Consider the following 24690-nt stretch of genomic DNA (forward strand, 5'->3'; position numbering starts at 1 on the left):
CTTCTCCAACACCACAGTTCAAAAGCATCAATTCTTCAGCGCTCAGCTTTCTTTAAAGTCCAACTCTCACATCCATACATGACCACAGGAAAAACCATGGCCTTGACTAGACGGACTGTCACCGTTTTCCCAACAGCATTTGCTCACTTTGTGTCTCGGCTCACATTTCATTAATTCTCACGATGTTTCCAGTGCTTTCAAATGATTGTTGTATTTGTGAGGAAGATCTAGGATCCGTGATCTCTGATGTTTCTACTAGGACCGGCTGAAATCTGAGATGATGGCTAACATCAACAAAGTGTTTTTTAATTAAGATATTTACATTATTTTTTTAGACATAGTACTATTGCATATTTAATAGACTAGAGTGTCAACATGACTGTTTTTAAGTAGAGTGTTTAATTTTTCAGTAACTGTGTCCACCACATGTACAGCTTTCCTTTAACCATCAAGCATGGTCATGTTTCAGAGCATCTTTCTCTCACTAGGTAAGGCTCTGAGAAGAAGCATAACTTTTACATGCGCTGGGAATCTGAAAAATTCACGTGACTAACTTTATTGCAGTGTCTGCTGTATCACAATGGGCTGGAACTGAGCCTGTGATATCTTTGAGGTTTGCCTGGACAATGATTTTTTCAAACAGAGCATTCGTTTTGTTTGTCCATGTTTAGAACTTCCAATGTATTTAAAGGCAGACCCTCTTTGTTTTGCAAATGTGAATTTCTCGCAGAGAAGTTTCCAGTTTGTTACTTTCCTGTATTCTGAGGCTCTTTGGTATATTCAAGTAAAATGTTAACAACCAGCAGACATTTACCGAGTGTGGAACACAGACTACTTATGTTAGAGATTCAAACGAAGGTATGACAGTCTTTTTTTCATGGGCTCCTAATCTAGAAGGAAAGAGAAGCTGAAGCTGGGTGAGTCACCTAACAATAAAGCAGCCACTTTTTAAATGATAAGGATTTCCCGGAGCAGTCAAAGGGCCTGAGGTCCAACACGCTCTGGTTCCAAGGCAAGCGGTGTCTGGCTGGGTCTCCAGGTCTGGGTTGGCTGCTGAGTGGGAGAAGCACAGAAACTTCTCCTGCAGTGTGCCTATGGTGGCAGGGATGTGCTTTTCCTCATTTAAAAAATTTTGTTCAATATTGGTTTTCAGCCTCAAAGCCGAGCTTTCTAGGAGACAGATTCCCTTCCTTCTCAGGAGGTTACAGGAACCTAGGAACTGCGGGCTGGGCATGCCGACGGCTGAGGTCTCTGTGTGGGGACAGCAGCTGCTGGAGTGGCACCTGCCACACGGGAAGGCCGAGCAGAGCCAGCATCATGGTCATCTCTGCCTTGCAGCCCCGGGAGGACCCCCCTGCGAGACAGGGACCTTTGCCACTGTGTCACCTAGGAGGACGACGGGGTCCAAGACTGCCCCTACCGTCCCCTATTGTGCGGCCGCCACCCACCTGAACCCCCCATCTCTGCCTTGGAGGATGCATGTGCCGATAACCGTCCCATTGATTTTCAGGTTGTAAAATGCCCCATTTGAAAACTGAGCGCAAAGCCCGTGTGAGGAGATAAAGAAGCTATGGAGGCTTTCAGAGCTGAACTCAATTTATCCAGAACGTTTCCTTCTTTCTTTTTTTCCCTTCAGATCAAGATAGTGCTTTTTCTTGTAAATACTAAAAAACATAAAAGAAAAAGGAAAAAAAATCCATCTTTGTTGTCTTCCCCAAGTGTACCTTACAACCTACTGCAATGTCTTTACTGTAGAAGCGTTCTGAAGCAGTGAAGTCCAGAGAATGAGAGTGAATCACAAGGACAGATAGTCATTTGGGAAGGAACTGGTTCCCTCAAAAGTGAGAAACAGCCTACTGTGCAGCCCAGGGACTCCACTCACACTCTGTAATGACCTATATGAGAATTTTGATCTTGTTCAATCACCACGTCGTGTCTGACTCCTTGCGATCCCAGGGACTGCAGCATGCCAGGCTTCCCTTCTTTACTCTTCTCCTGGAGTTTGCTCAAACTCGTGTCCATTGAGTAGATGAATATGAAAACAGAATCTAAAAAATAGTAGTTATATGTATAACTGATTCACTTTGCTCTACACCTGAAACTAAAGCAACATCTTTAATCAACTATACTCCAACAAAAAATAGTTAAAAAAAAAGCTGAGCAACAATCAGCTAACAGCCTTACTGTGACTGAGGCATCGTGTTATGGTGAAGTGGTGGATAAAGCAATCTGAGCAGTAAACAAACTGAAGTTTGAAAAGACCCCCTCACCCCCACCCCAAATGTGAGCACCAGCTGCTTCGGATCTAACCTGCTCCCGGAGCCATGATGCTAATGTCTATTTCTTAGCATAAATGTCTCCTCCAGCCTGGGCCTCTGCTCACCCTTCTCAAGGACACCTCTGTGTCCCCAGGATCCAGGCTGGAGACCTGGGGCCTCCTCCTTCTCCCTGTTCTCTGTTTATGCCAAATAGCTGCAGAATCCGCTCGTGCCTTCTCTCCCAGAACCATCACCCTAGGGTACCTTCACTGGCCTTTTAGTGGGCTTACTGAGAGGTGGTAGATAAGAAGGCTTGGAGGTTCCTCCAAGGCACTCCAGGCCTGGGCCCTGCCCAAGGCAGGATGAAAGTGGACGAGGATGGGGGCTGCCCGAGGGACCCCCTGGATCCAGCAAAGATCAGTGGACAGTGGAGCAGGAGCCGTGGGGCTGAGACCCTGAGGGGAGCCAGGCACGGTGGGCTTGGCCTGGGTCCCCCACCTTGTTTCAGAGCCTAGTTGGCTAGCAGGGCCTTGTGCTACCGGTGTGCTGGGATCTCAGGGCCTCCTGGACAGGTCCTGTCTCCCCAGACTTGGCACTGGAGCTTGAACTCTGCTTGGGCCTGAAAGATTGAGATTCAATCCAAGTGTGTCCTGGTGATCCACTTTTCCACTTGCAGTGAATACACTCGGGTCTGGAAGCCCAGGTCGGCACAGGCCATGTGCTCCTTGTCCAAGGCCTACAGGAGTATTCTCCTGGGCTCTAGGAATTCGCCTGAAGAGGGGTTGCACACACCCTACCCTCTCTGCGTTTATTAAACATCTGCTTGGGCCTGGCTCCATTGTCCATACCCACTGCTCAATAGCTGGGTATCCCTGGGCTGCTGTTTAACCTCCCACAGCCTCCATTTTCCCATCTGTACAAGGGAAAGTTACAAGCGACCCCCTCTGGCAAGTGAGGACTTGCCAGGAGCCTGGTGAATGACAGCAACTCCTCCTTTGTTTGTTGCCGCATCCACGCACAAGCAGAACCGGGCTTTTCCACCAGATGTGAGTCTAGCCCAGTTGTCAAGGTCCAGGCCGTGCCCCGGGGGCCTTCTCACATTTCCCCAGCCAGATTCAGTGTTGCATTCTACCTGGGCTTCAGGAGAGATGATGGAAAAAAATTGAGCTAGAAAAAAATAGAAGTTAAATGCTATTTATAGCTTCTCAGCTGCTTCAACTGTTTCTGCCCCTTTTGAAGGAGCTGGGGGTGGAGGACGCTTGCCGGCGGGCTGTGTGGTTGTTATCACTGTCCACATTGTCACACAGCTATTTGTACCACACGCCTCTCTTCCCCTAGGGCGTCAGCTACTGAGAGCAGAATAAAGGAAGGAAGGAGGGAATAAATGAATAATTCTGTGCTTGCGAGACTTGACCCGAGATTTTCAAAGTGATTAATATACCCAGCTGTCTTCTCCTTTTCTGGTTGGGGGCTATGATTCTCTATCATGCAGTAATCGATTTTTTAAAATTTAAGCAATCTTACAACTGATGCCGTCTCAGAAATATTTTGAAGAATGTATTTCGTGTCACTTTTTTTTCTATGAGCATTGCAAGGAAGGTGTGGGATATGGACCCTGGTTGGAATTAGAAAACGTAAAAGGATAAAAGTACGCATTTTCTGACTGCTCAGTTTCTATTTATAGCACTGCAATGACTTTCCTTCACTACTAACCGGGATGGAATTTTGAACGATTGGCCGAGGAGAAAGTAATTCATTTCCTTCTGCCGTCTTATCTTCCTCTCTTGCCCTGTCTTCTCCTGTGTAACTCCTATTATGGTCTCTCTTTGTCAAGGGCGTTACTCACAATTAAGTGCTGTATCTGCTTCTCCCCATTGTATCTGTTTGCATAGATTTAGGACAGATACAAATGCTAAAAACAGCTTCAGCATCATCTAAGTTGCTCAGTTGGGTCTGACTCTTTGCGACCCCCATGGACTATAGCCTACCAGGCTCCTCCCATGGGATTTTCCAGGCAGGAGTGCTGGAGTGGGTTGCCATTTCCTTTTCTACCCAGGGATCGAACCCAGGTCTCCTGCATTGTAGGCAGATGCTTAACTGTCTGAGCCACCAGGGAAGTAAAAAAATGTAAAAAGAGCTTGCTGCTAAGTCTCTTCAGTGTTGTCCGACTCTGTGCGACTCTGTAGACGGCAGCCCACCCGGCTCTCCCGTCCCTGGGATTCTCTAGGCAAGAATACTGGAGTGGGTTGCCATTTCCTTCTCCAATGCATGAAAGTGAAAAGTCAAAGTGAAGTCGCTCAGTCGTGTCCGACTCTTGGCGACCCCATGGACTGCAGCCTACCAGGCTCCTCCCTCCATGGGATTTTCCAGGCAAGAGTACTGGAGAGGGGTGCCATCATCTTCTCCAAAAACAGCTTACATTCTCTTTAATTTAGACAGAAACCCGAGGAAGATGGTTAACTAATGGCATTTGGCTTGTTTAAATCATAACAAAGTTATTCAGCTTTGAGTTCTAGACTCCTCTAAAAGTCTAGCTTTTTTTTTGTTTTTTTTAAAAGAAAATTTAAGAAGCTTGAGTGAAGTACACAGTCCACCTAGTCCTTTTGGTTAGGTTTCTGGGAAGACCCAGAGGAAACACAGGGTGCTTTGATCCAGACCTGGACCCTGACTCTGTGAAGCAGGTGATGGAGTTAATACGAATCTCTTGCTTTAAGCCAGTTTCCTTCTGGTGAGGTCTGCCCTCGAAGTTCCTGTGCCAACGTATGTCTGCAGGTGGGCAGAACTGATGGAGAGACTTGACCGACAGCCCTCCCACCTTGGGGCACTTTCAGTAACCACCAGGTCTGTGGGGAAGTGCAACTCGAGGGCTCGTGGAAGTGAAAACTGCAGTGGGAGCCCCCAACCCCAGGGTCTATTTCGGGACACTCACCTATCTGAAGGGCTGGCTTCTGTGGACTTAGGACCTTTCTTCACAGACCTCAGAAACTTTTGTTGTAGTCTCACTTTTTTGTCCCTGTAAGATCTCCTGTCATCGGAAGCAAAGATATCTTCAGCTACTGCATTCCATAACTTACATTTTGTTCCAAGTTCTGTGGTCATTGGTGGTTCCTTAGTTTCTGTGTAGAATGGTGGAAAGGGGACTAAGTTTTGAGGAGGTGCTTTTATTCTCAGTGTTTTACCTGTTGCTGAAACTTTAGGAGCACTAACTAGTCTCTGAGGCTCAGCGTTCTTCCTGAAAAATGGGCATAATATTTTCTCTGTGTACCTTACCATTAGGAGATCCAACCAGTCCATTCTGAAGATCAGCCCTGGGATTTCTTTGGAAAGAATGATGCTAAAGCTGAAACTCCAGTACTTTGGCCACCTCATGCGAAGAGCTGACTCATTGGAAAAGACTCTGATGGCTGGGAGGGCTTGGGGGCAGGAGGAGAAGGGGACGACAGAGGATGAGATGGCTGGATGGCACCACTGACTCGATGGACATGAGTCTGAGTGAACTCCGGGAGTTGGTGATGGACAGGGAGGCCTGGCGTGCTGCAATTCATGGGGTCGCAAAGAGTCGGACACGACTGAGCGACTGAACTGAAATGAGCTGAACCTTACCATTAACAGATTAAATGAAATGATGTATGGTGATGAAGTACAAAGATGTACCCCTTGTTAGATCAGATGCCAAGGAGTTACAGGTTCATGGATCTGATGATCCATGCTATAGCTTTTGGAGGTCTTATCATCATTTCAATAAGGCCAAAATGCAACTCCTGATTGCCACTTCCTCTCTTCAACCCTGTCCTCTTATGTATGTGCTCCGTTGTGTTTGACTCTTTGTGACTCTGTGGACTGTAGGCTGCCAGGCTCTTCTGTCCATGAGGTTTCCTAGGCAAGAATACTGTAGTGGGTTGTCATTTCCTCCTCCAGGTAACCTTCCCCAACACAGGGATCAAACTCGCATCTCCTACATCTCACCAAAGCCCCACCTGGGAAGCCTCCCACCTCTTATTTTACTTGTTTTAATTAATGGCACCACCACCCACCCAATTTGGTTCAGTTCAGTCCCTCAGTCATATCTGATTCTTTGCGAACCCATGGACGGCAGCGTACCAGGCTTCCTTGTCCATCACCAACTCCTGGAGCTTGCTGAAACTCATGTCCATTGAGTCGGTGATGCCATCCAACCATCTCATTCTCTGTCGTTCCCTTCTCCTCCCACCTTCAATCTTTCCCAGAGTCTTTCCCAATTAGTTAGTTCTTCACATCAGGTGGCCAAAGTATGGAGGTTTCAGCTTCAGCATCAGTTCTTCCAATGAATATTCAGGGCTGATTTCCTTTAGAATGGACTGGTTGGATCTCCTTGCAGTTCAAGGGACTCTCAAGAGTCTTCTTGAGCACCACAGTTCAAAAACATCAATTCTTCAGTGCTCAGCTTTCTTTATAGTCCAACTCTCACATCCGTACATGACTACTGGAAAAACCATAGCCTTGACTAGATGGACCTTTGTTGGCAAAGTAATGTCTCCGCTTTTAATATGCTGTCTAGGTTGGTCATAGCTTTTCTTCCAAGGAGCAAGCATCTTTTAATTTCATGTCTGCAGTCAGCATCTGCAGTGAGTCTGGAGCCTAAAAATTTAAAGTCTGTCACTGTTTCCACTGTTTGCCCATCTATTTGCCATGAAGTGATGGGACCAGATGCCAATATCTTAGTTTTCTGAATGTTGAGTTTTAAGACAACTTTTTCACTCTCTTTTTTCACTTTCATCAAGAGGCTCTTTAGTTCAATGAAACTATGAGCCATGCCATGTAGGGCCGCCCAAGACAGATGGGTCATGGTGGAGAGTTCTGACAAAACGTGGTCCTCTGGAGAAGGGAATGACAAACCACTTCAGCATTCTTGCCTGGAGAACCCCATGAATAGTATGAAAAGGCAAAAAGATAGGACACTGAAAGATGAACTCCCCAGGTCAGTAGGTGCCCAATATGCTGTTGGAGATCAGTGGAGAAATAACTCTAGAAAGAATGAAGAGACCAAGCCAAAGTAAAAACACCCAGTTGTGGATGTGACTGGTGATGGAAGTAAAGTCTGATGCTGAAAAGAGCAATACTGCATAGGAACCTGGAATGTTAAGTCCATGAATCAAGGCAAACTGGAAGTGGTCAAACAGGAAATGGCAAGAGTGAACATTGACATGTTAGGAATCAGTGAACTAAAGTGGACTGGAATGGGTGAGTTTAACTAAGATGACCATTGTATCTACTACCGTCGACAAGAATCCCTTAGAAGAAATGGAGTAGCCATCATAGTCAACAAAAGAGTCTGAAATGCAGTACTTGGATGCAATCTCAAAAATGACAGAATGATCTCTGTTCGTTTCTAAGGCGAGCCATTCAATATCACAGGAATCCAAGTCTATGTACCAACCAGTAATGCTGAAGAAGCTGAAGTTGAACGGTTCTATGAAGACTTACAAGACCTTCTTGAATTAACACCCCCAAAAGATGTCCTTTTCATTATAGGGGACTGGAATGCAAAAGTAGGAAGTCAAGAGTTACCTGGAGTAACAGGCAAATTTGGCCTTGGAGTACAGAATGAAGAAGGGCAAAGGTTAATAGAGTTTTGCCGAGAGAACGCACTGGTCATAACAAACTCCCTCTTCCAACAACACAAGAGAAGACTCTACACATGGACATCACCAGATGGTCAATACTGAAATCAGCTTGATTATATTCTTTGCAGCCAAAGATGGAGAAGCTCTACACAGTCAGCAAACACAAGACCGGGAGCTGACTGTGACTTAGATCATGAACCCATCCAATTGTATGATCAAAAAACTCAGGATTCTTCTTTGGATTGTCTGTTTCCTTTACTTCTAACATTGTTAGCTTTACTTCTAAGGTGTTTTTCCAATCTAACCACTCCCCATAATTTTCAGCATTACTAGCCTGGATCAAAGCAACATCAGCTCTTTTCTGGGTTAAGTTCTTGTGTCTTAATCTTGAGTTGATCTTTCTACACCCAGTCTTTCTCATCCAAATTCCTTTCCCCTAAGGTAATCTGATGACCTTTTAAAAAACCCTACAGTAGAGCATACCACCCCTCTGCTTAAAATCTGATAGATTTTTCTGGCACTTACAATAAAATCTAAAGTCATCCCCCTCCATCCCCACTGCTCCACATCTCAAAGGGTCTACGTGATCTGCATGCTGTCTGCTTCTCTGACTTTTTATCTTTATGTTCCACTCACGCTGGTTTTCCTGATCCAGGCCAGGCTCATTCCTGCTGCGAAGACCTCTGGTTTACTGAGCCCTCAGCTGTGAGCATTCCTTCTTAAGACCCAGCCTCAGGGCAAAGGTCACTTTCTCAAAGAGGCCTTCCTTCCTCATCCTTGTAGGATGTGTTCTCGTTTTTGTCTGGCCTCTGATTTTGTGTTTTCTCCCTCTTTTTCCTGATTCTTTCCCTCCTTCTCGCCTCCCATTGCCTTTTCATTTGTCTTCCCCACATTTTTTGCCTTTTCATCAGTAAGACCTGACTTGGCACACAAAGGGCTTGGCTATTGTTGGTGCCTTTTACTGAAATCATTTTGTGTGTTCCAGTCTTAACTGTAAAGATAGTGAGTCAAATTATTCATATTTTTGATCTCTAAAAGCTCCTTGCAACTCAACCAAAACATATGGATTTTAACATGTTTATAGCTCTTAACCAGTCAATCCTAAAGGAAATCAACCCTGAATATTCATTGGAAGGAATGATGCTGAAGCTGATGTTTCAATACTTTGGCCACTTGATGTGAAGAGTTGACTCATTTGAAAAGGCCTTGATGCTGGGAGAGACTGAAGGCAAAAAGAGAAGGGGGCAGCAGAGGATGAGATGATTAGATAGCACCACTGACTCGATAGACATGAATCTGAGCAAACTCTGGGAGAGAGTGGAAGACCAAGCAGCCTGGTGTGCTATAGTCCATGGGATCACAGAGTCAGACACGACTTAGCGACTGAATGACTGCAACATAGTCCTTGACGCGTATTTCTGTAAGTGGACATTTCTTATTAAGAATAAAAGAATCCAGAGGAGGTCTGGCAGCCCAATGGCATCATATACGACCAGCTTGTAAATTAGGTAAAAGAATTCTATTCCATCCAAAGCTGATCTCCCTTAGTACCTAAAACAGGACAGTATTTCTGCAAAACCCCAACCTGGGCAATGCTGTATAGTACCCTGGGTTGCTGGGGGCTGACAATTTAGAAACACTTTGCTTGCTCCATCCCTTCTTAGAGAGTGATGATCTACATACTAATTTGAGAAGATGCATAGACCTGCTGAACTCTAGGGTCCTTACCTGCGGTGGAGGTAGAGAAGGTAAGATTTTATAAATCTCCATATTGTGTGTTTACAAGGACCATGTCATTTTCTTCTAAGTAGCAAAAAAAAAAAAAAAAATCTGTAAAATAATAATCATAGGAGGAGACCTGAAAAACTTTCTGAGAAGTCCTGTCATAAGGAAACCTCGCACTTTCCAAATGTTTGTGGTCATGCCACCTTTAGCTGGTTCTCTTGAACATTCTCTAGGCAATACTGCTAAAGAACATCCATCTTCTTTGCATAAATCTTAGAATAATTCAACTTTAGAGTCAGAAGAAAATTAAAACATAACCTGTATGCCTCATAAAATGAGGCCTCAGATCATGGCATCTGGTCCCAACATTTCACGGCAAATAGAAAGGGGGAAAACAATGGAAGCAGGGACAGATTTTCTTTTCTTGGACTCCAAAATCACTGTGGTCAGAGAATGCAGCTATGAAATTAAAAGACGCTTGCTCCTTGGAAGGAAGTGAAGTGAAGTCGCTTAGTCATGTCCGACACTTTGCGACCCCATGGACTGTAGCCTACCAGGCTTCTCCAACCATGGGATTCTCCAGGCAAGAATACTGGAGTGGGTTGCCATTTCCTTCTCCAGGAGATCTTCCTGACCCAGGGATCAAACCCAGGTCTCCTGCATTGTAGGCAGATGCTTTACCATCTGAGCCACCAGGAAAGTTGAAGGAAAGTTATGGCAAACCTGGACAACATATTAAAAAGCAGAGATATCACTTTGCTGACAAAGGCCCATATAGTGAAAGCTGTGGTTTTTCCAGCAGTCATGTATGGATGTGAGAATTGGACCATAATGAAGGCTGAGCACCAAACAATTGATATTTTCAAACTGTGGTGCTGGAGAAGACTCCTGAGAGTCTCTTGGACTGCAAGGAGATAAAACCAGTCAATCCTAAAGGAAATCAACCCTGAATATTCAATGGAAGGACTGATGCTGAAATTGAAGCTCTAATACTTTGGCCTCCTGATGCAAAGAACAGACTCATTGGAAAAGACCCTGATGCTGGGAAAGATTGAAGGCAGGAGGAGAAGGTGGCCATCAAGGATGAGATGGTTAGATAGCATCACTGACCCAATGGACACGAAAGTGAAAGTGTGAAAGTGAAAGTTGCTCAGTCGTGTCCGACTCTTTGCCACCCTGTGGACTGTAGCCTGCCAGGCTCCTCTGTCCAGGAAATTCTCCAGACCAGAAAACTGGATTGGGTAGCCGTTCCCTTCTCCAGGGCATCTTCCTGACCCAGGGATCAAACTCAGGTCTCTGCATTGCAGGCTGAGCCTTTACTGTCTGAGCCCCCAAGGAAGTCAATGGACATGAGTCTGAGCAAATTCTGGGAGACAGTGAAGGACAGGGAATCCTGTTGTCCTGCAGTCCTTGGGATCACAAAGAGTGGGACACGACTAAGCAATGGAACAACAGCAACAACTGGAGATTAGAGCGCTTGCCTAAGGTGACCTGGCTCAGTGGTAGCAGGGTTGGGGAATGGATCTCCACAACCTACTCCCTCCAAGGCATCAGCAACAGGGCAGTGCAAGCAGAGGGGGGTAGTGGGGATGCAGGCCTCCGGCTTGCTATGTGCTTTGCACCAGCGCATGTAGGCTTTCCTCAGAGATAAATATGTTTTCAGATTTGGGCACACGGATGTGCTGTCACTGTGCTGGGCAATGAGAACACGTTATCTTGTTTCTCCTGACACAGCATCCTCTACCAGGAGGGTCTGGCAGGGGCCACCCTGCCTCTGAGCCGGCTCCTGGGCGTTACAGCTGTGAGCTCGTATCCTTACTTCCTTGACACACTTTCTGCCTGGCTTCCCAGAGACCTTGCAGGTGGTGGGTGGAAGGGGGGTGGGCACAGGAAGTGATTGACTGGACGGCTGTCACCCAAGTCCCAACAGGACACTCTGTGGGAAACTTGGGTGGGTATCAGCCAGCTTCCTCCACTGAATGAGAAAGCCACCTGCGCTCAGTGCTGCTGCTCCTGCAAAGGCCAGACTGCTGTCTCCGCTCACATCCCAGGTGAGCAATCGCAGGTAAGGAGCTGTCCTTGCAGGCGGGGGACGTTTGGTGGGGCTGGATCTCTACAGCCAGCGTAGTGCAGGGCACAGAGCCATAGATGTCCATTCCGACATTCCTTAATTTAAAACAAAAACTACACAGAACACACCTGGCAGGCTGGCAGAAACTGGGTCTGATGTCCCCGCAGGTAATCACGAGCAAAGGCAGAGTGACGGGGGTGGACCTCACCATCGGCAGTCCCCTCCAGTCATTTATAAAAGGCAAGTGCCGCTTTGCCGGGGGAGCCCGAGTGCCACACGGCAGGTATGATTCATGAGGAAGAGACTGGCTATAAATCAAACCCCTTTGTCTTAAGCAGTAGTTTCAGTGCAGCCGATCAATTCATATGCAAAAGGAAATAAGGAAAACCTGCACCATGCTGTAATCTACAAATATTGTCTAATGCAATTTCAAGCGAGAACCAAGTTTCCACTCTGACCAAGCACCTCCACAGAGGTTTTTTTTTTTTTTTTTGAGGTGGGGAGCTGCAGAGACCAGAGAGTGACTGTTGGGGGTTAGAGGGGGGTGACTTGATGAGCCCCAAGGGAGGGGATTCAGAGTGAACCCCCCCAAGGGATGCACTCCTTCCAGAGCTGACCTGATGATGCCCAGGGCTGTTCAAGCATCCTCACTAGGGACAGACCTTGGGCCGCCATGGTTACCATCAACATCTTTGCTGCCTGCTGAGTTGCTGCTTCCACGCTCACTGCATCAGGAAGGAGTAAGGCTCCAGGCTGATTCTCACTAGCCCCACGTATCTGGGGATGAGAAAGAAGGTCTGGCTCAAGAACATGCAACCAGCTCTTGGCGTTTCTATGGTACATTTGTTCTACTGATTGGAGGTTGGATACTCTTTCCCATCTTAATGGTTCCTAATGATTTCACTTGTTTCCTTTGAGAGATGAACTCCAGACAGCAGGGCTCAGACTTTGGTCCTCTTGCATTTCTCAAAATGCCTAGCACTTTGTTTGGGAAATAAGAGATTCTGGGCTTGAGTCAAATATCTGTGGAAACAGGGCAGAGCCAGTGCGTGAATCATCAAAACCCAGGGGAGAATCAGAGCCCGCATTCGAGCTCTGAAATTTTACACTCTTTCCCCTCCAGCCTTTTATCATAAACACCACCAGGAAAAAAAAAAATAAGGGAAGATTATGATATCATCTCTCTTAGCTTCTCCTAGCCTCCTGGCTGGTATTGAAATGATTGAGACAGTGAAAAGTGGCCAAAACCAGATAGAAAGAAAGACGCACAAAGGGCTTAGGGAACCACAGAGAGGAGGCTGGCGTTGCCCGACTGGCGCTTTCGAAACACCTGCCTGTTTCTTTCGAAACTGTCATGTCTCAAAGTCCACAAATAACAGAGCTTCGTTTTGGTGTGGAGGTGGCTTTCCCAGTGGGGCCAAGTTCCTTTGTACACATTTGCATATGTTTTCACAGTGGGGTTTCAGGTTGACTTTGAAGCTCATTCTTTCAAGGACAGAAGGGAATTCCTAAGAGTTCACTGACAGTAAAGTTTATGAAAAAGCACTTCATCTGCATACCCGGGCTGTAGATTTGGATGTTCTTGGAAATTGTTCTCCATTTCGCTCTAAAAGAAAATCTTCTTGCTGAATACAAATGCTCTGTTTTTAATAACATTTTGGAGCATCCTAGGCTTTCCTCATGGCTCGGATGGTAAAGGTAAAGAATCTGCCTCCCCTACAGGAGACCCAGGTTTGATCCCTGGGTTGGGAAGGTGCCCGGGAGAAGGGAGTGGCAACCCACTCCAGTATTCTTGCTTGGAGAAGCCCATGGACAGAGGAGCCTGGAGGGCTGTAGCCCTCCAGTCACAGAGTCAGACACAACTGAGTGACTTATCCTTTCACTTTCACTTTCAAGCATCCGATAGAGATGACCTACCAGTGATCAGTGTTTTCTAGATTGTCATTGCTGGCAGGAAAACCAGGCCATGATACCAGAGACGAGCCTCAGTGGATTCCAGCTGAGACAGAGACCTTGTGGGTCAAATCCCAGAGGAGAACTGAGGTTGAATTGGATAAAAGGAAGCCAGAAAATTTCTGGAACTTGCTTCAGAAAGCATTTACAAAGTGCCGTGCACTCACTGAGAACGCAGTGATGAGGGCTTGGGGCTCTCAGAGGAGAGGAGCTGTGGTGATGGACAGGCCCCGGGGCCACAGAAAGGAGAGGAAGGGGTGGATGGAGGGGGCGTGCAGGGCAGGACACTTGACGTGCTTTTGAGAGATGGGTTCTTTAAACAAAGAAGTAGGGAAGGGTGTTTCAGCTATGCTGACAGACTCCAGGGTTTGTACAGAAAATATCTGGGTAAGGCACATTTTACAAAACACTGATATGACACAAAATCAAACCCCTTCATCTTAAAACCTTGGCTATTAGCACATTAGAGAAGGCCCTGAACTGTGAATTCCTCGAAAGGATACCCTCTGGCATATTTTCTGTATGGTCAACAATAAGTACCACCTCCTGGCACAGGAGAGGGGCTCCGTTTATGTTTATGGAAGAATCAGTCCACCTCTGAAATGTGTAATCCTATGTCTTCTTTCGGAGAAGGCAATGGCAATCCACTCCAGTACTCTTGCCTGGAAAATCCCATGGACGGAGGAGCCTGGTAGGCTGCAGTCCAGGGGGTAGCAAAGAGTCGGACTCGACTGAGTGACTTCACTTTCACTTTCATGCATTGGAGAAGGAAATGGCAACCCACTCCAGTGTTCTTGCCTGGAGAACCCCAGGGACAGGGGAGCCTGGGGGGCTGCCGTCTATGGGGTCGCCCAGAGTCGGACACGCCTGAAGCGACTCAGCAGCAGCAGCATGTCTTCTTTTGTGCATGAATGCATAATTGCTCAGTCGTGTCCGACTCTTTGTGATCCCATGGAGTGTAACCTGCTAGGCTTCTCTGTCCGTGGAATCCTCCACACAAGAATACTGGAGTGGGTAACCATTTCCTTCTCTAGGGGATCTTCCCGACCCAAGGTTTGAACCCAAGTCTCTGGCATAGGCAGGTGGATTCTTTACCACTGTGCCACCTGGGAAGCCCACATCTTCTTTTAACAGTGAGCAATGAGTAGTAGCAGAATAAAATATCACTGTAGCTGGTAATTCAATGGCTATCTTGGAGATAAGGATGAGATTTTTAGTTGCTAAGATAGTTTACTCTGCTTGTAGTAGCCACATTATCTCTGTATAAATCGGGGTGGTTCTTCCAAGGTGATGAATGCTTTTGCTAAGTGATCTACTCCTTCCTGGGCCCAATGGAAGAAAGCAGTGGTTTTTATTTTTGCGAGTGAGAATTTTAAAAATAAGAGGAGTTTGTAAGCTGTGGGTTCCCTGTGTGCCAAGTTCAGAAGGAGAGCACAGGTTTCTGGTTTTTTACCTTCCCACAAATAGGGACTCAGAGCCCAGAAAGTCCAGCATCACGGGCACACCTGGGTTAACTCATCCTCCGCCCACAGCCTAAGAAGGCACTTGCTTCTCAAAGCAACTGAACTGAGTCCCCAGATCTGCAAAATAACCGTTGATCACTTCTAGCCCACTAGTGATCATTAGTGGGCTAGTCACTGTTAGTGTTCTATAAGAATGAAAGTGTTAGCTGCTCAGTCGTGTCCGACTCTTTGTGACCCCATGGACTGTAGTCCGCCAGGCTCCTCAGCCCATGGGATTCTCCAGGCAAGAATACTGGAGTGGGTAGCCATTCCCTTCTCCAGATCTTCCCAACCCAGGGGTCGGACCTGGGTGTCCTACATAGCAGGCAGATTCTTTACTGTCTGAGCAACCAGGGAAGCCCAAGAATGAACTCATGTAATTCTTACAACAGATTTCTTCATTTTACAGGCAGGGAATCTGAGGCAGGAGAAGGTTATAGACTTGCTCAGGGTCTCCCGCTGGGCTTTGAGTCCTGGCAGCCTGGCTGCTGGGTGATGTGCAGACTACCAATCTCCTTTCCCAAACAAGGCAAAATGCTCCAAAATGGATAAGACCATCACACAATTATGATGCTAAAGTGCTTTGTGGTCAAAAAGAACACCGAAATAGACGGCACTCTGTGTTTCTGTTTAAAACAACTCTAAATGTTGTTAAAAAGAGAAGAACAGTTATTGTTTTTTTCTCAACAGTTATGAGATGTGAGTTTTGAGACAGAATTTTTATGAGCTTTTTTAAGGCTGCAAAGATAAGGATTCTTAAGAACTAACCATGAAATGAGATGCACTGCCAGTGAGAAGACATTCTTTTCATATTGATTAAAATAGATTTTATTTATATTGTGGATAGTTAAATGCTCGTGAAACAACATACGAAACTACGAATCGAATATGGTGCAAAGGAGTTTCTCTTTCATTCCCGATTCCCAGTCGTCAAATCCCCTCCCTCAGACACGATTGCAGTAGGTCTTGTGTAACCTTCTAGAGATTGTCTATGTGTATATTAGCCTATGTGTCTATGTAGTTTATTTTTGGGAGGGAGTGAGACACAAATGGTAACTTACTATGGGTAAGTAGTTCAGGACTTTGCTATTTTTATTCAAGACTGTAGACTTTGCTATTTTTACTTAAGACTGTAAGCCGAAGTTCAATATGAATTTGGCCCAAAGTACTATATAGAATCTCATCAAGCTAGTCATCACTTATAAAAGCAATGATGTCTCTACATAAAATTTGTATCTTACAAAATTATTGTTTGCGATCACTTTTCAATGATTCCTTTTTATTTTCTAGCTTAAAGGTAGTGAGATTTGAATTCCTCTTTTTTGTTTTTATACTTCATTTGTATTTTTTTCATCAGATTGGATGGAGTACTACTGCCAGAAAAAGGTTGACAGTCGGAGTCATGGGCATTCTTTTTTCTTGACTGAATTGGAAGCTACTAGTTTCCGTCATTAAACATATTACTAACTTGGATTAACACACACACACAAACTAAATACACAAATACATGTACTTAATAACATTATTTCAATAGATGTTATATCTTTATATCATACTGAGAAATCATCCACCTTTTCCTATATTTGTTTTTAGTTGCTAAGTAGTGTCTGACTCTTTTGTGACCACACGGACTGTAGCCCAGCAGCCTCCTCTGTCCATGGAATTTTCCAGGCAAGAATACTGGAGCAAGTTGCCATTTCCTACTCCAGAGGATCTTCCCAACCCAGGGATCGAACCCAAGTCTCCTGCTTGGCATTGGATTCCTTACCACTGAGCCACTGGGAAGCCCTTCGCTATATTTAAGAATATTTATTAAAAAGAGATGTTAACATATATAAAATGCTCCTTTATATACATGGAGATGATCATTTGATTTGTTTTCTTTTCATATATTCATATGATAGTTGTAAAAATCAGTGATGAATTTTAACTCTTCTTGCATTTTGAGATTGATGTTACTTGGTTGTTGCATATTTTTCTTTGAATATTTTGAATTGCTTTTTAGAACTCTTTCTCATGTCCTCTTTGTTCTTATTGTTCTCAATGTTCTGCTAGCCTGAAGGAGGAAAAAAAAGCATTACCAGCCTCCATTGTTTTTCCCATGATCTAGAATAGTTTGAAAGAACTAGAATTAATCTGTTTCTTCAGGGTTTGATGGGTGTTCCTGGTTGGCTCAGTGGTTAAGAATCTGCCTACCAAGCAGGAGACACGAGTTCGATCCCTATGTCAGGAAGATCCCCTGGAGAAGGAAATGCAACCCACTCCAGTATTCTTGCCTGGGAAATCCCATGGACAGAGTAACCTGGTGGGCTACAGTCCATGCAGTCAAAAGAGTTGGACATGACTGGGCGACTAAACAACAACAGCAAAGTATTGGTAGGTATCTATTATCAAATCATCTAAGATCACTGCTTTTGGGGGATGTTAGCACTTTAATAATTTTTTTTCCATTTCCTCCTGAGTAATTGATCTACTCTGAATTCTTAATTTCTTTGTTGTGAATTTTAGTGATTTATATATTCCAGAAAATATTTCAACTCAAATTCATCATTAAAGCTACATAAAGAAGTGATCTTGCATGATTCCTAAAATCATGCATATATATATATACGTATATATTTATATCCACTCCAGTATTGTTGCTTGGAAAATCCTGTGGATGGAGGAGCCTGGTAGGCTGCAGTCCATGGGGTCGCTAGAGTCGGATAGAACTGAGCGACTTCACTTTCATTTTTTACTTTCATGCATTGGAGAAGGAAATGGCAACCCACTCCAGTGTTCTTGTCTGGAGAATCCCAGGGACAGGGGAGCCTGGTAGGCTGCTGTCTATGGGGTCACACAGAGTCGGACACGACTTGTATATAGATATAATGGCAACCCACTCCAGTACTCTTTCCTAGAAAATTCCATGGATGGAGGAGGCTGGTGGGCTACAGTCCATGTGGTCACAAAGAGTCGGACACGACTGCGCGACTTCACGACCTCATGATATATATATATATAAAACATTTATATAGTGTTTGTGTTTTCTTATTTGTTAAAATTTAGCAGATTAACTGTTAAATTACTTATTTACTTATTTGAGCTCTTGGATTTATCACTACTATTATTTTTCAGTTTTTTAACTATTTCACATTTTATGTTTACTAATTCCTTCTCTTTTTCATTCTTGATTTTATCCATGTTTTTTCACCTTTCATTGGATGATTTATTTATCTTTTTTTTTCTGTGTATTAACATATATGAAAAATTCTGTGCATATTTTGAGCCCTGCTGAAAATGTAAACCATAGGTTCTACTGTATAGCTTTCAAAATTATGGCTGTTTTCTAGTTGTAACAAGATTCCAGCTTTGATTTTTCTTTGACTATGAATGGAAAGTGTTGAACTTTCCAGATGGTAAGGATTTGTTTGTGTGTGTATTTTAGTTTCATTGTTAATTTTTAGCTTGTTCGTTGTGGTCAGGGCTTTTAGTTTCATTATTTCTACTTTTGGAAATTACTTGTTGGTGTTTTTGGTGGCCTAATTATCTTGGTATGCATAAACATATTTCTTTCAATAATTTCCAAGGTGTACATTTTTATGCCTGTGTCCTTTATATTACTTTATAGAATATATTTACTCCTCTCTTTCTTCAATGTATCTCCTGACTCTGTAAATTTTTCCTTGGATGTCTTTTGAGTCTGCATGTTAGAACCTTTTATTTCCAGAAGTTTTTTTTTTTTTTTAACATATCATTTAAAAATATGTATTAACCTTGTTCAGTCCTGGGGACACCAATTGGCCATATGTTGGGTTTCTTGATTTGTCTTACTTGTCTTTCATTTTCTTCCGAACCTGTCCTAATTCTTTGGTTATTTTAATTTTATTTTGATTTTACTCCTCAGCCTCTTGATTGTCGTGTCTTTTGCAAGATTTTCAGTTGTTTCTTTACTTTCTAGAGCTGCTGTCAACGTGGGCTTCATCTCTGTGATGGCTTCATTTCTGTCTCCCACATCTTTTCTGAGCTCTACTAACTTGTTTTATCTCCTGCTGTTAGAAAACCGTGGGTTTCCTGAACTCTTGCATCTGCTTTGAGATCATGCTTTGTCAAGGTGATTGTTTTTCAGGTTTTTAACACACAAGTTGATATGCTGTGGATCACAATGTAAGCTTCTTCTTAGTAACAGTTTCCTGGTCAGCATTTTCTTTATTTTATTGGATATTTGCTTTCTTTTTATGCACTATTTGAAAACATTGATCTGGATGCTGGATCCTTTTTGGTCATTACTTATATTTGAAACAAGTGAATTCTTTCTGGTCCAGCTAATTTCAAAATTTCACAGTGGGGAGTGGGACCATGGACTCTTAGCAAGAGTTCTTCAGAGACAAAGGGCTTTGGGTTTAAGAGCCCTCTTTTCAGGCTTCACTTTCAAAATCACCTGACATATTCAGAGGTAACTCTGAATGCTAAGTTTCTCTTCTGCTTCCTGCCTCACGGACAGACTGCTTCCTGCAGCTATGGTGGGCCTGACTGGTTTCCCAGCTGGCCCACCACATCCTGGTTTCCTTTTGAGTTTCATACCAAACTCTGTTCATGGGAATGTCCCACTTCCCACCTCTGCCCACCCCCAAGAAGAAAGCTCGGTTTGACCCTTAGACCTGCCAGTTTCTTTGGGCCCTTCACCTTCTCAGCCTTGTTCACAGTCTGAAGCCACAAGATCCTCTCCTGTTTGACCACCTCTGCATTTCATCTCCATTCCTTATGCAACATGGTTTGGGGTTGCTTATGCCTCTGGATTGTTGTTTTTTTTTTTAACTCGCAAGTTCATTTTGCAAGGAGGTTGAAATATCTTCTTTACTCTTCTGTATTAAAACTGGAGGTCTCCATCGTGTTTTAAAAATATTTGTGTTTTACATACAGAGAAATTCAAATTTTGGAAAGCATTTTCTACTGCAACATGTGTAATATTTTCAAATTCTCTCTTGGCAGATACTTCCTAGCAATTCAAGATTTTGTTAAAAATGTAATTTTATAGAGCTTACAAATTTAACAGATTATCAAATAAAATGTTTTGATATGAAGAAATAGTGATGTGATTTATGAATTGTCTTACTCATAGAGTCAAAGTTTATATTCTATATAAATGCAATTTAGGTAGATTTTGCATGAAAATCTCTTAAAATTTTTCTATATCAAAGAAAATTGATGCCACATGCTGAAATTCTCAAAATGCTGTCTGTTGTAAAATATATACATTTATATACAAAAATCACACTTTCCTTTTGCATGATTCGAATATTAAGGCCCTTTCTCATCTCTCTTTTGTACTATCAGGTGGTGCTAAATATGTCGTCTTCTAAGGATACAATTTTCAGGAATATTCTCTATGTATAGTTAATGAAGTTAGGATCCTTGGGTAGATTGTCATCATTATTGCATCAAAATTAAAAATAGCCTGATCAGAAAGTGCAACAGTTTAATATAATTATATAAACTATAGAGGATGCTAAGTGTCAACAGCATTTTTAATGTTTCAACGTGAATATCATCACATGTGAAAGTGAATTTGTGGCCTTTGGGGAGGGATGGCTTGGGTGAATCTTATTCATGTTTCACAGAGAAGTTATATAATCTTCCTTCAATGCCATTTCACCCCTTTGTTCTTTGGAAAGGGAAAGTTTGCTTAGTTTATTTGTCTAACATCAGCATGTCTGATTTCTCCACATCATATTTGATTGGGGTTTATTGCATTAATCTCAACCCTGGGATGAAAAGTCGTTTCCATAATTTACTTAACTACAGAACCTGGAGGAGGAACTCTGCGTAACTGTGACCTTATCACGTTTTTTCTTTTCCATTTACACGTCTGCTCATTATGGAGGTAAAAACATAACAGACCTTCCAGAGGGGAGCAGGTGACTTTTAGTGACTCCTGATTGAATTTCAGAGGCCAGACAATATACTGAATAGTTTGTATTTAGCAGCAACATAATTATTATATTTCTTTAGCAAGGGAAAGAAAAGAGAAAGAGAGGTCATATGTTACTGAGTTTGAAATCCCTGGGGACTGCTTGCAGTTATTCAATGCTGCATTTTTTTTTTTTAAGAACAGACTTTCTGATTAAAAATAAATATTCACTTCTTGTATTTCAAAACTGCAGTACTACTGTGAATGCAAATATCTGGTGATTCTCTATTATCTCGTATTTAGAGTCTTTTAAATCGTTAACCAACTTTCATAGCGTCACTGTTTAACCATCATCAGGCTTGGCAGTGGAGAGCTGGGTGTGGAAAGTACAAGTGCAGGGATGTGTTTACCTGAGCTAGGTAAAAGCGGGTTTAGGGGAGAGAGTAGGCAGAAAAACAGTAGGCTGGTTGGTCTTGCCTCTTATGCACAGACAGCTTACCCACAGCGAGGACGGGATGAGGTTTATCTTGGCTTTTTATTTAAACGGTGTTTTAACAACTGCCTGGCCATTTATTTTATTTTTCATTTCTTTGGCCATACTACACAGCATGCAGGATCTTAGTTCCCTAACCAGGATAGAACCTGTGTCCCCTCCAGTGGGAGTGCTGTGTCTTAACCACTGGACAACCAGGGACATCTCCATCTTGGCTTTCACTCCCCGGGCCACACTTTTTATCCTGATGATCACAGTCAAGACAAGATCCAGAATAGCCTACTATTATTAGTCAGCTGCCTGACCCACCTCTGTGATACCTTTTCTCCCCTCAAGTGTTCGGCTGTGTATCCCTTGATTGCCTCTTCATAGGACAAACAATTTATAAAATTGTTTTCCACTGAGCGAGTAGAAAAGGAGTGCAGTCTTCCTCCTGGTGTGGCCGAGGGACACTTGTCTCGGATCGTTGGCAGTTTAGGGATGGCTCTTTCCACTGGGAGACTCCGAGTTGGTGTTGACGTCTCTCTTGCACTGCTTCCGGGGCTGGCCTGGGAGAGTTGCAGCTCGCCTCTCCAGGCCTGGACCAGCACCAGACTATCTTACCAGCTGGAGAAGGAAATGGCAACCCACTCAAGTATTCTTGCCTGGAGAACTCCATGGACAGAGGAAACTGGCAGGATACAGTCCATGGGGTTGCAAAGAGTTGGACACGACTGAATGACTAACACACACACACACACACACACACACACACACACACACACACACACACATCTTACCAGCTGTCCGGTGCAGTCAGGTTCCTGCACCCCGGTCCCCAGGCTCAAGCATTGTTTGTGGTCAGCTGGCCCTTAAGAGTGCGCTGGGATAGCCCCAAGCACAGAACAAGGCCAGCAGGACAGACAGCTGCTCTTCAGATCCTTCCTGATCGACAGTCAGACCCGAGGCCTGGATGCACACTCGGGTCCAGCTTGTTGTAGTGAGCTGGCCAATGTGGCCACAGGGCTGCAGCCTGAAGCCTCTGTCCACCCCTACAACCCTCTCCAGCTCATAGAGGGAGACCTGCTTGCTTCTAGAGAGGGGCTGGAGAGGCTGCTGCATCCCCAGTTCGGGAGGAGAGTGTTCAGGGCCTTGGAAGAGCACTTGCAAGTGCTGGGTCCTAAATCTTGGGCTGCATAAGCAGATGGCAGCGTCTGCTTGGGGAGCTGTCCTTGCTTGTCACGACACTCCCTGAAAGTGGAGATGGATGCAGGAGTTTTTTTTTTTTTTTTTTTTCTTTCCTGGGGTCATAATGGGCTTCCAAGGTAGAGCTCATGGTAAAGAATCTGCTTTCCAATGCAAGAGACATAAGAGACACGGGTTCAGTTCCTGGGTGAGGAAGATCCCCTGGAGGAGGGCATGGCAACCTACTCCAGTATTTTTGCCTGGAGCAACCCATGGACAGAGGAGCCTGGCGGGCTAAGGTCCATAAGATTTCAGAGTCAGACACGACTGAAATGACTTAGCACGAGCTCATAATATGGATGAGCTATAAGATGTGACAATGTGTAGCTGAGTTTCTGTCTCATGGTAACTGCTCAATGACTGACAGCTATTATGATTATTACTAAATTGCCATCTGCTTTAATCCTTCTCTTATGAGTCTTATCTGAGCTTAGCTCCCCAGAGCCCACCCATGCTGGGGAGAACTCACCAGGTTGAGGAGCAGCTCCAATCAGGACTCCCCTGACCCCATCGCTGACACCTCTACTGGAGCACCTGGAGCAGAGGCGCGGACCCTGCCTGGTGAATAGCATGTGAGTGACTCCTCAGTGTCATGACCTGTGCTATCCATCCTCTCCGTGAGCATGGACCTAGCAGGTCTTCCAGGGGGCACCATGCTGGGTCCAGTGGAGGATACAGAAGAAGATACAGGGCTCTTGCCCTAACCAGTGATCCCAGAATCAAGCAAGCTGAACACATTGTTAATGTAGATGTTTTTAAAAATATGTATTAATTAATTAATTTTTGGCTGTGCTGGGTCTCTGTTGCTATGCTTGGGCTTTCTCTAGTTGCAGGGAGCAGAGGCTACTCTTCCTTGCAGTGCTTGGACTTCTCATTGCAGTGATTTCTCTTGCTAAGGAACACAGCCTCTAGGGTGTGCAGGCTTCAGTCATTGTGGCTTATGGGCTTAGCTGCTCAGTGGCATGTGGGATCTTCCCAGACCAGGGATCGAACCTGTGTCCCCTGCATTGGCAGGTGGATTCTTATCCACTGTGCCTCCAAAGAAGTCTGCAGATGCTTTGATTGCAAGGCAGAACTTCTCTTCTGTAGCTTAAGCCAGAGAAGGAAATGTACTGATTCATGCAATTGAAAAGTTTAGGGTTGGACCATTTGGCTCACATGATTGGAACTGGAGAAACGGATAATGAAACCTGTGGGACCTTGCCTCTCCCAGCCTGTGGCTTCATGCTTTGTTGCATGTTCTCCACACAGTGGATCCAGGGGACTTCAGCCTTCCATCCCCAGATCTGATAAACCAGAGAAAAGAAATTTGTGTCCTAGTCTCCTCCAGCATGCTAGAGGCTGACATTCCTGTTCTAATTGACCTGCACTGGGTCACGTTGCCCCTCAATCCACTCGCTGTGCCAGAGTGACAGAATGGTCCGATAGCCCAGGCCTGAGCACTCTGTCCACCCTGGGAGTCAGGCTGCTTGTCAGTCCAGCCTCTGCCATCTGGCCTGATGGTGGATGGGGGGACCCCTTAAGAAGAAGCCTAGTCCTATGTATGTTTAGTAGGCAAACGGTGTAAACACACAACAAAACGATGCAGGATGTAAGTCTATTAGAACTATACTGTTGGCACAGAAGCTTTCTACATAAATGATAAATTCCGTCACAGTTCTTAGCAAGTGAGCAATAAATGCTTTCTGATTTGATCTGCCACCAGATCAGAGTTCTGGCAACAAACACCCTTGTATCATTATCACCAAGAAGATAAATTGGCATGTACAGGTGTTCCTGAAGTATGTGTTGAGTGACTTCGCTCTAGGATTTCCAGAAGGGCAGAGAGCCTCTCAAGACTGATTGCTTTAACTTGGTTAACTGGGAAGCTGAGATGATAAACTTTCGGGGTCACAGCTGTATTCTTCAGAAGATATAATGCTGCCATTTTCCCCTGCATTGGTAAGCTTTCTAATGAAAGTGTGAGTTGAA

The sequence above is a fragment of the Capra hircus genome, chromosome 11 (genome assembly GCF_001704415.2).
Source record: "Capra hircus breed San Clemente chromosome 11, ASM170441v1, whole genome shotgun sequence".
NCBI lineage: Eukaryota > Metazoa > Chordata > Mammalia > Artiodactyla > Bovidae > Capra > Capra hircus.